The following is a 17,500-nucleotide window of genomic DNA, read 5'->3' on the forward strand; positions in this document are numbered from 1 at the left end:
TTATGGTTACCAACTACTAAAATCGACATTAACATGGAAAAGATGTCAGTGTAAATATTAGTTTCAATTCATATTGGAAGAATGAAATATCCACACAGCTTACCATGGTGTAGTGCGAGTTGAGAGCAGGACGATGTGTGCGTTGGTAAGAGCACAGTGGCAGTTTATATATGGAGGACCTCCTGTATTTACCTTGCTGCCTCACGCTTTATCATGCTGCCAATATTCACACGAGAGCACACGCTCTATGCTATTTTTCTCGATGCTTCGCAGTGACGATGACAAACAGTTTTTAGCTCGTTGTTGTAATCTACAAATTATAGGTTACTAACACAGCAATTCATTTTACATGCGCATATGTTGTCATCTGGCTCGGTACATAGAAGACAAAGACTCAGAATGTTTTGTGGGCTAATGCTTACAATAAATGTTTTGCTTGATGACATATCAAAAGATTTGTGTTAAGGGTGTTCGGCTGATAGGTCTGCCCTTCACTCTAATTTGTTTTATATGTACTCACAAAACAGTTTTCTCATGAAATATTACTCTATAAAACGCTCTCTGTATCGCATTTTTTAACTTTATATGTAAAATGTAATAGAAACTCGTACTTAACTGAATTTATAGACTGCCAAAGTTACCATCTATTTAAATATCTCTGGAAAAACTTCTGAGAAAATCAAAGGGATTCATACATTAATTTTTATTTTGACTATGCTGTAGCAATACATAATTTATTAATTGTAGACCTGTTATAGGAAGGTAGACTATATATGTAAAGTGAAGCATATATCTTTGAAGTAATTTTCAATATCACTTTATTCACTCAAGTAATATGTATTGAATTCGTAATGGTAAGAGATGCCCCTTACTATGTATTTGTATAGAATTCTTTATTGACAACATTTCTTCCTCGTAGCGGACTTTATTAAATCAAAAACAGATAAAGATGGTTAGAGAAAGTGAGCATGAACCGATAAAACTTGATGTTTTGCTCCGCAATTCTGGCTGAGAACTTCCTTTCAAAGCCCATGGAAAATTCACCAATACTATCCTCTCCAGTTCGACTCCACGATTCCAAAATTGAAGGTGGTATTGTCATAAGTTTTTCCGCTAAGAGCTACCGTATCTGTATAAATGAAGTCCTTCAAGAGAAATGCCCCATCCTCAAACAAATTTGCACGAAACTACACTACTCTAGTAGTAGTGTAGCTTGGTGAAGACAGTTGCAAGGAAGGTGAGATGTAGTGAGGTTAGGTGTAATATGATATGACAGGTCACTTGACGGCAGTTTCGTGTAATATCAACTTGGCTAGAACTTATGTTACTTTGAAGCCTTTGGTGTTTTGCATTATGGTATTCGTAAGATAAAATACGATTGATTCTAGGCAACGGAACTTTTACAAATCCTCCTCATTTTACTTCACTGGAAGTCAGTTAGCGTTTCAGTAATACACGCATTATTACTTGTGTCAATGTGGCATGCATTTTCAACATTGATGATTCACGTGTGGAGATGTCGCACTGTTTCCTCGCACATAGATCTTGCCACAATCTCCGTTATAGGCAACTGTGGGTCATTACTACATAACTCTCCTGTTCCGGTGTTATTTTCTCCTATCCCAATCTGACCTTCTACAAGAAGTCGAAAACCTAGCCTGGTCTCAGACCGGGCCGCGGGGGCGTTGACCTCGAAACCCTCTCCAGGTATCTCCAGGTATACCCTCCACATAGGTACAGCACCCGCACTCTGAAGCAGGGGTGGGGATATTTTCAGTTTGGAGAGGCATCTAAACTGTAGCATCGGCGCACTTCTGTCATATTTTCAGTTTGGAGAGGCATCTAAACTGTAGCATCGGCGCACTTCTGGCAGGACAGTGATAAAGTGATGGTGAAACTGTTTCTTCTTTCTCGGGTCACCCTTCCTCGGTGGGAGACGGTGGGCGTGTTAAAAAAAAAAATGTTATTTTAAGGAGCTAAAAAAACTGAAAAACAAAATACCGCCTTTGCATATGGAGGATTCAATAAAATCAATATAAGAAGCCGTCTTTGCGTTATTTTTTCATATATAGATTACGGAACCCTTAAACAATAGTGGCAGAGAGGTGGATAATTGTATTTAATTTGCATCAACGGATCGTTGAAAGATTAAGACCCATGTCAGGGCTCTGTCGTGACGAATATTTCAGTTGATAACTGTCTCAGAGACCGGCACATTGAGGCAGGAGCAAGCAAAATTATGTGAACCTCTTATGTACAGCCTTGAAGAGGCTGCTACTATGAACCTCGGATCGTTTAAGCCGAGCTAGCTCGCCATCATCTATCTCTGACCGTAACTAGAATGCTATGTGAATACAGACACACCAAAACAAACAAGCAACTTAATACAGTATATACAACTTTAGTAATATCGAACTATTGAAGTCAGTGACCTGAAACAGTAAGTTAATCGAGACATTGTCATTTATAATAAGTTTTTCCATACGGTATTGCAATAACTTATTTGTTAAACTCTCTGATTCGTTGGTCAACTGACACAAAATAAATTCATGGGAAAGGAGGAGGAAGAGGATAATTGGAGTCACTGGAGCCACTGCAGCAGTGAAGACCTTTTCCCTTCGTCACAGATAAGTATTAGTCAGTCAGACGTTGATATTACAAATGGATTACTGAACAACATACAATTTTTTAAACAAGAATTTAACATAATTTTCTCTCAATAAATGAAAAAGAATATATATATATATATATATATATATATATATATATATATATATATATATATATATATATATATATATATATATATATATATATATATATATCCAGCTCTGAGGAGCTGGATGAGATTTTCGCCTTATAATCGGTGATACACGCGTAACAACATGTACCTTATATGCCACCTTTATATCAACAATGTATCTCTTAAATCTTCTGTACCATATTATGTAATAAAATATTCCTATTGGTAAAAAAAATATATATATGAAAAGATGGGGTGGTAGGAGAAATGAAATATTCAAACGGCTTCAGGAAGAAATCCAAATATTCTTCCTTGAAGCCTTTTTATCCACTTCTCCGAGGCTATGGGTCCCACAATTTACACCAGAGGTGGACCCTTTCATTTATATATATATATATATATATATATATATATATATATATATATATATATATATATATATATATATATATATATATATATATGAGAGAGAGAGGGGAAATCACAGTCAGCAGGATTCGAACCCACATCAGGGGTGTCTGGCAAGTTTCTTCAAGTGACGTTCTACACCACTCGGCCACAGATGCCTCGAAAGCTGGGCAGCCTTGTTTACAAGCCATATTTCTTCTCAGTTTGGAAATAAACAATGATACCAGAGCATCTGTGTACATAAATGTTATGCAGATATATTCAGATAGAGCCTACCATGGTGGTACGTGTGGTGTGAGCAGGACAAAGTGTACGTATATAATAATACTGACAGCTTATAGAGATAAACGGCAACTCATAGCCTAACTTCCTCACGCTTTATTATGCTAATCACATTCTCACAAGAGAAAGCAGTTTTCCCTCGATGCTTCGCGGTAAGGATGACGATACAGTACCGTCGTGACTCACAGAGTACTGATACACCAATTCGTTTTCACTGCAATTACTGTCATCTAGCTTCGTAAAAAGCACAGCCAGCACAGTATTTAACGAGTTAACATTTGTTTGATAATTGTTATCCTCAGAGAAATATATCAGTAGAAATATGGTGTCGTGATTGTTAGGCTAGCAGTAGGCCTACTATTCGCAAAAATTTTGTTCACCTTTTTAGTTGTTGAAAGTTTTAGCTAACGTTATATTTCATACAAAACAATTAATTCCGATAAATATATAATATTTTACAGGAGTACAAACTTAAACTTTTATTAAGATATGTTTTGTTTAGTACAATGGAGATTTAGGATAAACATGGTCATGTATAATTTTACATTTATGAGAATTTAAGATATATATGTACCACTTGGGTATATGTATTTGAAGACGTTTCGCCATGCAGAGTCTTTTTAGTTCAATACAGAAATGATATATGAAGACGGAAGACAGTGGAAGGTAATCAATCCCTGAACCCAGAAGCCGGTATTTAGCACCAAGGAATTAGACATTGTTCATAAATAACTTCATTCGTTATTAGGTATTTTCTTATATGTTCCCGGAAGAGAAAAGACAGAAAGATATCAGGATACATAGCTATTGTAATAGAAACGTCCACCAGGCTCGTAATCAATCTATGGTTCCCTGGTGAGCAACTCGAATCCTCGATGAAGTATACTAAAAGTTGCATTTCTTATTTACATTCCTACTACTCATCGACTTTGGCTTTTATCTTTGAATAAAGATACTCAGGTGATTGAACTTGAGTATCAATTTTAATATTCTTTAAGGACACTGTCACACAGACGCAGGGTGGTGAAATGCCGGGTATATTTTATATTTTTGATACAAGCAAAATCAATCACGAGTCCTGTATTCACCTTTGCTAGCTCTAGGCATACACTACCAAGACTATCATGTGAACGTATGTAGCCCTAGACTGTCTGGTGACCAGCTGTGCTCTGGCGCTTCTGGCTTGTCAGGAGTGGGAGGTCTGAGTCGATTATCTTTTTTTGATAACCATTTCAGCTAGCTCTCTGACCTGTATGGGGCTCAAATTTCAATGTTACTAATGGTTCCTTGTTGTATTTGTGTGTTTACACAGTTGCTCATTATCCTGACTAGTGTTTGAGTTTTTTGTATGTTTGTCAGCGTACATAGTGAATCGGTGAGTTGAACTGCACAACACAAACTATTTATATGTGAAGAATAAAAAATAAATGGAATATGATTTTTATCATTTTATTGTAACTTTAAGTGTAAGCAAAAATAAAAATCGAAAAATTTAAATTCTGAATATGAATTTGTTTCATTATATATATATATATATATATATATATATATATATATATATATATATATATATATATATATATATATATATATATATATATAGGGAGGTACCACCTCTAGAACTGTTGTAGGGACCCTCATCCTCAGAGAAAAGAATAAACTTGCTTCAGGGAAAACTCAAGGTTCTCCCTGAAGCTGTTTGAGAATTTTCTCCTACCACCCCCTATATTATATATATATATTTTATTTAAAGACAAAATACATTGACAAAATATTCACAAAAATATGATACAAAGTAAAACAACATAGGTAACTCAGAGCTACATCTCGAATACTTCGTCCAGCTCCCCGGCGGTGGGCCGCGTGCCCAGAATGCTGCAGGCATTTCCTCTCTGGATCGCAACACTGAGTCTCTGAAAGAGGAAGCTGGTCGCCCTGTGGTCCTTTGTTTCTATGATGAGCTTTTCACCCAGCTCTATTAGGAACTTTAGAGCACAGGTAAACTCTCCAGGCACACTTGCCCCATGCTCCAAGGGTCTCCGACCCTATATATAAATATATATATATATATATATATATATATATATATATATATATATATATATATATATATGGGACCTGGCGAGCTGTTGGAGTATGAACAGGGTAATATTTAGTGAAGGGATTCATGGAAACCGGTTATTTTTATATAGGCGGACTTGAGTCCTGGAAATGGGAAGTACAATGCCTGCACTTTAAAGGAGGGGTTCGGGATATTGGCAGTTTGGAGGGATATATTGTGCATTTTTATACGTATATGCTTCTAAACTGTTGTATTCTGAGCACCTCTGCAAAAACAGTGATAATGTGTGAGTGAGGTGAAAATGTTGAATGATGAAAGTATTTTCTTTTTGGGGATTTTCTTTCTTTTTGGGTCACCCTGCCTCGGTGGGAGACGGCCGACTTGTTAAATATATATATATATATATATATATATATATATATATATATATATATATATATATATATATATATATATATATATATATATGCAAAACAACCACTGTGAAAGAGTAGTGAAATTCCAAGCGCTTTCTGATTTATCCACTGATGAAATTAATATTAGTAAAGGAATGGTATATAGCTCTACGTTAAAACCAAACATTCCCAATTGCCCTCAAAGATTCTTTAAGTCTTATGATACACTTAACAATAATAAAAATTTGCACCTTACCAAATGAGATAAAATAAATGCAATTGTAATTATGAAAGAAAATGATTACCAACAAAAAATGAATAATCTCTTAGATGATACTGAAACCTATTCTAAACCTAGAAAGAATCCCTTAGAAACCGTTAACAGCAATTTCAATAAAACAATAAAACTTCTACTGAAAGGCAAAGATGAATTAATTAAACAATTTACTTCCACTAATCCATCTTTACCTTACATGTATGGACTAATAAAAACACACAAACCAGGTAATCCAATTAGACCAATTATTAGCTCCATAGGGTCAGTTTCGTAAAAATTGTCCAAATGGCTTAACATTTTGAGCCCTATTGTTGGTAAAATTTCTAACTTTAATGTTAAAAACAACTTAGATTTAGTTGTTAAATTAAGCTCCTTGACTGACTTAAGTGATTTTAACATGGTTAGTTTTGATGTTACTTCCTTGTTTACTAAAGTTCCTGTTGATGATTTATTAAGTTTCTTATCTGAAGAATTCGTTAATTATGATTTACCACTGCCAGTTCCTACCATCATTAAACTTATTAAGTTTTGCATTGTTGATGCAAAATTTATATTTACTGATAAGTTTTACACTCAGAAATTTGGTATGGCAATGGAAAATCCTTCTTAGTAATCTATACATGGAATTTTTTGAAACAAGATTGCTTAACACAATCCTCCCTAATAGAGCAAAATGGTTCAGATATGATGATGATATTTTATGTCTTATGCCCAGGAATGTAGATATACACCATTTCCTTGGCAAATTAAATAGCTTAGCCCATTCTATAAACTTTACTGTTGAGTTTGAGGAAAATAACTCATTGCCTTTTCTAGATGTTTTAATTATTAAGAGTAATAATGAATTCAAATTTAAAATTTACAGAAAACCTACAAATAACTGTTCCTATGTACACTATTATTCTTCCCATCAAGAGAGAGTTAAACTGTCTGTTTTCTCATCGATATTTTTGAGAGCTTTACGTATTTGTAGTCCAGAGTTCATAGATGAAGAAATATCCAAAATTTATGAAATAGCCATTGATCTGAAATACCCGAGAAATGTAATTGATAAATCATTTAATATTGCTAGAAATACTTTTTACAATCCAAAAAGGGACAACCAACCTTATTCAACCAAAAATATGTTGGTTCTCCCTTACCATGAAAACTTGGATGATATGCCTTCTCTTCTTAAGACTTTTAATATTAAAGTTGTATTTAAAATCTTGATACAGTAAAAAAAACTTTTGATAAAGAATTCCCCCCAAAATGCTGACGGATGTGTCTATAAGATTCCTTGTAAAATTTGCGATAAAGTTTATTACGGTCAAACTGGTAAAAATCTCGAACTAAGATTAAAACAACATAAATATAGCATTAGAACTGGACAAGATTCCAGTGCTCTATTTATTCATGTGAGAGATATTAACCATCCAATTGATTTTCAAAAAGTTGAGAAAGTTGTATCAAGCAAGTCCATGGTTGACAGAAATATAATTGAATCTTGTTTCATAAAAAGCAGTTTTGAAAATAATATGAATATTTCCTTAGGTTTATATAAATTAGACTCATTTATAATTAATAAAATTTGGTTAGAGTTTAATAATGCATTGGACAAATAATAAACCTTATTTCTTGGGTAGAATATTTTGTTGGTGGGATGTCGTGAGGACCTGTCTAGTTGGACCAGCGGACCTACTGCATTGTTCTTCTTTTCTTATGAGTCCGGTATTGTCTCGCGTCAGGTGTTTCTTTGTTGTGGGGGTTGACTGTGAGGTGTAGTCTAAGCCCTGCAATTGCCTTCCTTTGATGTATTACTTTCATAGTTCCTTGACAATGTGAGTAGTCACGAAAGCTCTTGGAATTTCACTACTCTTTCACAGTGGTTGTTTTGTATATTTTAAAATCACATGTTTACTGTGATTTTATTGCATATATATATATATATATATATATATATATATATATATATATATATATATATATATATATATATATATATATATATATATTTATATTGTGCATATAAATGTAATATTCAACACACGTAAATATCAAGGGCAGGAATAGGAATTAGGTCAGAAACACCATTTTTTTTCTTCGTCGGAGATAAGTTTTAGTCAGACATTGCAAACCAAAATCGAAAACTACAGCAAAAGCTTCCGTAAGCAAAATTTATCATTTTCTCTCATGAATAATTAAAACTGCACATGTTTTTCCTTTGTTTATTATCATTTATTCAATATAAATATACACAGCTTTATAAATAAAATTAAAGTCAAACACTCGGAATTTCACCATTCTGGACAGACTGCTGTTAAACGTTTTATCTCCAGGTCTGGTACTAGTAGAACCGAAGACAGAAACTCTTGGTTAAGAATCTTCAGTTTACTTCCCATAGCTCCCACCACTGAAACCTCCAGACTTGTTACCGCCACCGTATCCCCCACCACCTCCTCCTCCTCCTCTCCCTCTACCACCGCCTCCACTGCCACTGTAGCCGCCACCTCCACCTCCGCGTCCTCCACCAAAGCCACCACCACCACCCCCACTGTAGCCTCCACCAAAGCTACCAACACCACCACTTCCGCGTCCTCCACCAAAGCCACCACCACCACCACCACTGTAGCCTCCACCAAAGCTACCACCACCACCCCTACTGTAGCCGCCCCCACCACTGCTACCTCCACTCCCACTGAAGCCTCCACCACCTCCAAAACTCCCACCACCTCCGTAGCCGCCACCACCTCTTCCGAAACCTCTGTCTCCACCACCACGTGATCCTCCGTAACCGCCACCTCCACCTCCACCTGAGCCTCCAGGATCAGCGTAACAGGTGACAACCAACATCGCCACCCCAACAAAGGCACAAGCCAACCTCTGCAATGAAAACATGTACAGGAATGGTCAGTATGTCAACACTGTTAGTTAAATATCCAAAACTAATTATACTTTTTTTTTCAATAATATCTGATAAGTTATGTATAGTGAGTTAATCTCCGAAATTTCTTCCTCTTCATAACTTCTTAAAATTCGAGATTTTGAAAATATATTCAAAAATTAACTTTGCTCTTTTTTTCACACCTTTGAATTTGATGAATTAGACACATGTGCAACTCTGGGGTATCTTTATTAAGGAAACGTTTCGCCACACAGTGGCTTCATCAGTCCATACACAGGAGAAGCTTGAAGAATAGGAGAAGAATGAGGTAATCAGTCCCTCAACCTTGAGTCGATGTGGTCAGTCCATCAATCTTGAGTAGAATACGGCATATGAACAGAGAAGGAGCTTATAAACCGTAGGTGGGAGAGGTGCAGCAGTCATAGGTGGTGTCACATTTACCCAATGTGGAAGTAGGTCGTGCCCAAGGGTTAGGCAAGCGAAGAATTCCCAAGTATTAAGATCCCAAGAAGTTGCAGTGTCTGACAGGATTGTAGATGAATGGTTCACAGAACCGACACGTTGATAAATTAGACACATGTGCAACTCTTGGGTATCATTATTAAGGAAACGTTTCGCCACACAGTGGCTTCATCAGTCCATACACAGGAGAAGCTTCTCCTGTGTATGGACTGATGAAGCCACTGTGTGGCGAAACGTTTCCTTAATAAAGATACCCAAGAGTTGTAATAAAGTTGGTAGAATTACCGACAATATGTAAAGTAAAAGGACACAAGTGCAACTAATGTGACATTTATTGTGGCAACGTTTCGCTCTCCAGGAGCTTTATCAAGCCATTACCTAAATGTCGCATTAGTTGCACTTGTGTCCTTTTACTTTACATACCCAAGAGTTGCACATGTGTCTAATTTATCAACGTGTCGGTTCTGTGAACCATTCATCTACAACCTTTGAATTTACAGACCAGGAGCTGCTATCCCATTTCAGCTCATTTCAATGCCCAGCCCTGTCCAAGGTATGCTACCACTGTGTCCAAGATGCAACCTAGAGGCACCCATTTACCGCTAGGTAACCGACAGTTCGTGTCTGTTCTCCCCCACTGCCGTACGTCAAAGCTCTCCTACCTACGACTGCTTCTCTCTCTCTTTTTCTCGATCACTTCCGGTCACATGCTCATGCCGTCGCTGTTTATACAGATGGTTCTAAATCTTCTGGCGGTGTTGGGCTCGCGGCGGTATTCCCTGTCGATGATGTCGGAGGTCATTTGTTAGACTCGGTTAGTATTTTTACTGCCGATTTGTACGCCATCCTCATAGCGCCTCTCCGTATTACATATATGTTTCCTTCGACGTTTGTGATCATTTCAGATTCCCTCAGCGCTTTATAAGCCATTAAACAATTTGATTCCCTCATCCATTAGTTGTTCGTATTCAACTATTAGTAGCACCGTCTGGCTAGCAAAAACAAAAACGTTGTTTTCTGTTGGGTCCCTGGACAAGCTGATGTCCAGGGCAATGAACAAGTGGATGCTGCCGCGCGGTCAACGGTGCATGATCTTCAGTTTTCTTATAGAGGTATTCCGTTCAGAGATTATTTTCCAGTCATCTCTGCCCGTCTACGCGGCCGTTGGCAACAACGGTGGTCGAGCATACACCATAACAAATTGCACTCTTTTAAACCCCTTTTAGGTTTGTGGCTATCTTCTTACCACGGTTGCTGTCCTCGGGAGACTGCACTCTTCCCGTCTCCGCATTGGCCATATTCGCCTTACCCATGGGTATCTGCGAGGTTTGTCGGGTCCCAATTTCGGCTCTTCACTTTCTTGTAGATTGCCCGGTTTACCAGCGAGCTCGCAGGATTTACCTACAACGACATCGCCGTGATACCACTCTTACCTTATCTTCCCTTCTTGTAGACGGCCCTGCCTTTGATTTACAATCACTTTTTGACTTTTTGTGAGCAACTGCTTTATTGTACGAACTTTGATACATAGCCCTTAGCGCCCTTTGAGTCCTTTTCACCCCTCACCTCTGATCTCTCCACCTAACTGTTTATAACCCCAGCACTATTCTCTGCCCCGCAGCGCTGTATGACCCTTGTCGGTTTAGTGTTTTCTTTGATAATAATAATACCGCTAGGTAAACAGGGCAGATATTTCTTGCCTCGACTAAGGGTGAATCCGATTCATTTGGTTTGAGTGGCGACTGCAGTATTGGGGTAACTGACTTTGCCTATGCAAATGTAAACAGTGCCTTGCAATGTCTTCTGATATTTTTGTTGACAGCCAAACTCAGGGTAAATGATGTAATGAAGAGCCATGAAACACGACAACACGACTGATGTATTAGAATCTCAGTGTATATAAAAATATTGAAAAATATTCACCCAGACCTCACCATTTTGGTTTGTGCTGTGAGCAGAACGAAGTGTAAGCAGGGCGATGTGTGTGTGACAGCATAGTGGCAGTACGTATATATACTGAGCAACCAACACTCATAACCTTGTTGCCTCACTCTTTACCATTCTGCCAGCATTCCCACAAGAGCTCACACAATTAAGTCTTTTTTCTTGCGATGTTTCGCAGTGAGAATGACGATATCGCTGGCAACAACAAAAAATCGTTGCCAAAGATATTCGAAAGTATTTACGGTGTTTTGGGGCTTCTGAATTCGAAAATGGCAGTAGGTTTTTCAAAGTGGCTCAAAATTTGTAAGATATTGCGTACCTACCCTCAGTTAAAAGGGAACTTAGCTGTAACACGTGTATATGTGTATGCATATACACGCATATACATGTATTTGTATACATAGATGGTTTTAATAAAGATTAGAATTTTATTTTTAAATTAGTTAATATTTAATGGAAGGAGTTGTATTAACAACGATACATGACCTCAGTCAAAGCAAGCATCTGAACTTTTGACATCCAGACTAAAAGAAAAGAACTGTCTACAACAAGAAGTTAAAATAACAGCTTATTGGACAAGAGAGGGTGAACGCCTTCCTTCAGCACAGATGAAGAACCTGTATACTACAATAACATCCCAGGACTTCTTCGAATGGGACTTGAATGTCGACCAAGAGATTGGCGGCTGTTTATAGACAGCTCCATTAGAAGCCTGAAATGTGTCTTATTGCACAATAGTAACCAATATGCATCCTTTCCAATTGCTCACTCAACAAAACTGTGCTGATGACGATCATAAAAGAAAATCGTACAAAGTTTTTATATGCAGTAATTACAGGTATCTGAATTATCTTACTATGTTAAATCATGTATTACATGATTTGACTTTTGCATGATTTAAAAAAAAATAATTTCAATGCGATTTGTAAGTTAGCCCCGCCTGATCAACATATATTTCACATCTTTTATGTTTTTCAATAGGATACCAAATTTATAAAAAGTTAGAGCCAACTAAGCAAAACCAGCAACGCAAACTTACCCTAAAATCGGTGAAATATCTTGGCCAGAAAACGAGTGTTGACCAGTGGGATGGTTGCTGTTATCTGTGAGTTTTAAGTTACTAATTCATCAATCCAATGTAACTGAATGTGTTGTATTATCCATACGGGCGTAGTGATTCTTTTGTTGTTGTTGTTGTCGTTGATGCACAAATAAAGATCTAACTGTACACATTGCCATGTAGCGCTGTGCCAGCAAGTCATAATGTACACAGTTTTTTATGTTTTAATTTTTTCTGTGTTTACTGTTATCCTTGGCGACTTATGGAAAGGCTGTGTCGTGGCTGATGAACCAACAGCACCATCCACACACACTCGTTTGTCTACACACTCACCATCCACATCCATAACAACAAATATTAAACCTAGTTTCCAAACTTACCCTATATACATTTTATTACAATAATTTTTTTTGTACTAGTTTCTCAGCCTCATTTTTTTTTTTTGTCTTGTACCTCTGTGAATAATATCTTTGTTTTGAGTCGTGTTGGGTGAAGCAAGGCTATGAAAAGAAAAATGTATTTAACCCCCAAATAAGCATATTCAATAAAAGGCCACAACACACCTGGAAGCATCATGGCTGAGCGTAATTTGTAAACAATCACATTTACTTGAGTGAAACTCAAGTTGCTTGATGTCAAGAACACAGAGTGCAGGAAATAATTGAGGAGACGTTTGAAGAGACGTTTTGCTCAGGGATGGAATATCGATTCAATGATGAGGTTTCCCGGAGCGAGACGTCTCCTCAACAAGCTCTAATATTGAAGACGTCTTATTACATTCTTGTTGGTATTTGACAGCTGTTTTATCTACAATACTGACATATGTTGTAGAGCACACGAAAGAGGTTGACAGAGATAACCCGCTGTGTACGAAATCATCCACACGGAGAAGTACCGAGACTCTTGATCCTTCCCTCTCTTGAACCTTCCCTCTCTTGAACCTTCCCGCTCTTGAACCTTCCCGCTCTTGAACCTTCCCGCTCTTGAACCTTCCCTCTCTTGAACCTTTCCTCTCTTGAACCTTCCCTCTCTTGAACCTTCCCTCTCTTGAACGTTCCCTCTCTTGATCCTTCCCTCTCTTGAACCTTCCCTCTCTTGATCCTTCCCTCTCTTGAACCTTCCCTCTCTTGAACCTTCCGACGAGTTGATAAATTAGACACATGTGCAACACTTGGGTATCATTACTGTGGAAACGTTTCGCCACACAACGGCTTCAATACCCTTAATAGGTATAAAGCTCTTCCCAAATTTAATAATACTAAATCAGTTTGCAAAAAAACAACAGATCATTTTTTGGGGGGAAAAGTAGTGAAATGATTCAGCTCCTGTTTTGTGAACCATTCGGTTTGCTCATAAAGCAAAATGAATTAAGCGAAGGTAAGAATAATTAAGGAAATCCAATGACTGCGGTAAGTACAAACACTGAAAACCCATAATTTTTTTGATAAAACCCATTGTGAAATAAGAACCAAAGCAAAGAAAAATATGGGCTTATAGCTCAACATATAAAATATTAATATAGCAACAAAGATATAAGAAAAGAGTGAATAAAAACACAAAGGAAAGCCAAAGAGGTCAACAAATTAATAGAAATTTTATATATAAACACAGATGAGGTAAAGAAAAAAGACACACGTTAGTGAAAGTGTCTGTTTACTATTTATTCCTGGCAACGGTATGTTAACTGGATCCATAGATGAGGTGATTTAAAAGAAAAATTTGATCTAGGAGATATTATATGCAAAAAAGGGACATAGTAATTTTAAGTGAAAATTAGCGGAAGATGTTAACATGACTTTCAAAAGAATTTAATTAATAGGTAGATATCTTGAGTGGGGAGTCCCTTGATGATGAAGGGCTCTTGATCTAAGGATATTCACGGGCGTGCCTTGATGCTGAGAAGGGCTCTTGTTCAAAGATATTCACGGGCGTGCCTTGATGCTGAGAAGGGCTCTTGATCTAAGGATATTCACGGGCGTGCCTTGATGCTGAGAAGGGCTCTTGTTCAAAGATATTCACGGGCGTGCCTTGATGCTGAGAAGGGCTCTTGATCTAAGGATATTCACGGGCGTGCCTTGATGCTGAGAAGGGCTCTTGATCTAAGGATATTCACGGGCGTGCCTTGATGCTGAGAAGGGCTCTTGATCTAAGGACATTCACGGGCATGCATTGATGCTGGGGAAGGGCTGTTGATAAAAGGAATCCACGCTTCCTCCGTCTTCACTTTCTCGTATCAAACCTGATGATCTCCCATATTGCCCAGGAGCTGTACAACCAGTCGAAAGGCGGGACGGTGACACTGTTGGTAAATTATATCACGGAGAATCTTATTCGTGATTTGCCCTTCCCGTCCTTGAATCGGAACTGACTACCTCCCATTTCCCAGGACCTAATATTACCCCTTTGGGTTTAGCGATTCTCCATAAATTATATGTCTTAATTAGGATAGCTTTTAAATGCATTTATTTTTTAATGGGTATATTATTGCCTTCATGTACTGTAATATATATATATATATATATATATATATATATATATATATATATATATATATATATATATATATATATATATATATATATATGTCGTGCCGAATATGTAAAACTGGTCAATTAGCAAGAACTCATTTAAAATAAATTCCTTTCTAAAATTTTCACTTATACGTTTAAAGATATATTTTTTTCATTAATGTTAATGTAAAAATATTTAATTTTGCACCAAAGGAATTTTAGAAAACTTACCTAACCTTATTATAACAAGAGCAATTTATTTTAGCCTAACCCAACTAAATATATTTTAAAAATATATACAATAATTTAATAATAAACAGACACAATCAAATATATTTTTTTTCGTAAGGTTCAGAATGATTTTGGCGAAATTATTGCATACACAAATTTTCACTTGTCCTATATGGCAAGATGAGCGTTGCTATTTAAGCCAAGATCGCAAGTTCTGCCTATTCGGCACGACATATATATATATATATATATATATATATATATATATATATATATATATATATATATATATATATATATATATATATATATTTATATATATATAACATTTTTACTTTCGTTGCATGTGTATTTTCGTGTGTGCCTGCATGTGTATGTCATGTGTGTACCTTCACCATGCGTGTAACATGTGTGTACCTTCACCATGCGTGTAACATGTGTGTACCTTCACCATGCGTGTAACATGTGTGTACCTTCACCATGCGTGTAACATGTGTGTAACTTCACCATGCGTGTATTTTCCTGACCTGTGTGTCACTTGAATCATCATGACTCATATCATCTTGTATCTCATGGTATATGTCAAACCTATGTCTACTTACTTGTCACGCGTGCCTTTACTGTGACACATATCTTTTGACAAGTGTCATATCTTCACCTAGTGACACGTGTAATGCCTGTTTCTATTTTCATGTGTCACTTCTATACCTACTAAACGTGTGTCAGGCTTCTTGGTGTCATTCATTACTTTGAACTCTTATTTAATACGTGACATGTTTTGCCTCCGTGACATGTTCACACTTTCATAACATTCGTTTTACGTTCATAGTTTGATGACATGTGTATTTAGGTTTTGCCTTCGTATTACGTGCGTCAAGTCTGAATATTCACGCAGGCTTCACGCTCCTTCTTACGCGTTTTATGTGACACAAGACTTAACTGTTGTTCCATAACTCGCATATGCTTGATGTTTTTGTTTTAAATTTACCGTACTTAGTAGTGAAAGTGACTTGACAGGGTGAACAGGCCGTGGATGGATTACTCAGATTTCACCATCGTGTTGTACAAGCCTCCAGTATCATTGGTCACTGTGTTGTGTAATTAATGAGTGTGTTTGTGAGTTTGCATATGTGTGTGTGTTAGTTAGTTACCATTTTGTTAGTTACCATTTTGTCCTAGGCACATGTCGATTAGACACTAGGCCTGTTGTATATGAGTACGTGTGTGTGTGTGTGTGTGTGTGTGTGTGTGTGTGTGTGTGTGTGTGTGTGTGTGTGTGTGTGTGTCTCGATTTTTTTTTTTTGCGCGAGTCAATGCATTTAGTAGGGTGTTTAGGTACGCGCGTATTTTGCGTAAATTTTGTTGTTTGTGTATTTTATTTGGACTGAATGAGCGTGGGTGACTGTCGTTTATGGTGTGATAGTAGTAGTTGTAATACGATTACATATATACATACCGGAATAACACTCGTTTAGAGGCATGAAAGTACAACTTATTTTGTTAGTGTTTGTATCTGTAGTATTGTGTATTGTGTATTGTGTACTACTGTGATAGTGCTGTGATGGTACTGGGTTGTGCTAATGTATGTTGTTGGTTCTAGTTGTGCGTTACTGTTATGTAATACAGTTTTGTGTTATTAAACGTTTGCCTTTGTTGTTCCCCCCATTTTAGCATTTTTCCTGATGCAATTTTTGTGTGTGTATTCACCTAACTTTGGCTGTGTAGAGTAAAGAAGTCTCTGGGCTTATTTGTGTGTTTTTGTAAGTTACCTATTTGTACCTGTATGAAATAGTGATTTTGTTCCAAGTGTCCCGCCCACAGCATTTAATCTACCTTTAGTAGGTTTCCCAGTTTCTTATAGCCAATTCACTTCTAGCGCTCTGCACAGACGTGTGTAGATGGATATATACACAAATAATCCGACTTGGACCTATCTTCCTCCCGTCCCTGTCTACTGGCCTAAATATACTCACTTCTCTCCTTTTTATTAGTGTGACTTTGTAAATGTTCAAAGTCGGACCGAAACGTCGTCGTAAGCTCCCCTCTTCTATGTGCGAGTTGTGTATTGTTTCAGTTATAGTATTGTGCCTTTTTTTTTTATTTATAGATGGACATCATGTGTATAGGTGGGAAAATTGTGCGCGCTCTTTAAAATAATCAATACCCATCACATCGATTCCAGGTTGAGGGACTGATTACCTCAAACTTCTCCTCTCCTTACCCATTTCTACGTTGTACTGGA

This window comes from Cherax quadricarinatus, chromosome 68 (genome assembly GCF_038502225.1).
Source record: "Cherax quadricarinatus isolate ZL_2023a chromosome 68, ASM3850222v1, whole genome shotgun sequence".
NCBI classification, from domain to species: Eukaryota; Metazoa; Arthropoda; class Malacostraca; order Decapoda; family Parastacidae; genus Cherax; species Cherax quadricarinatus.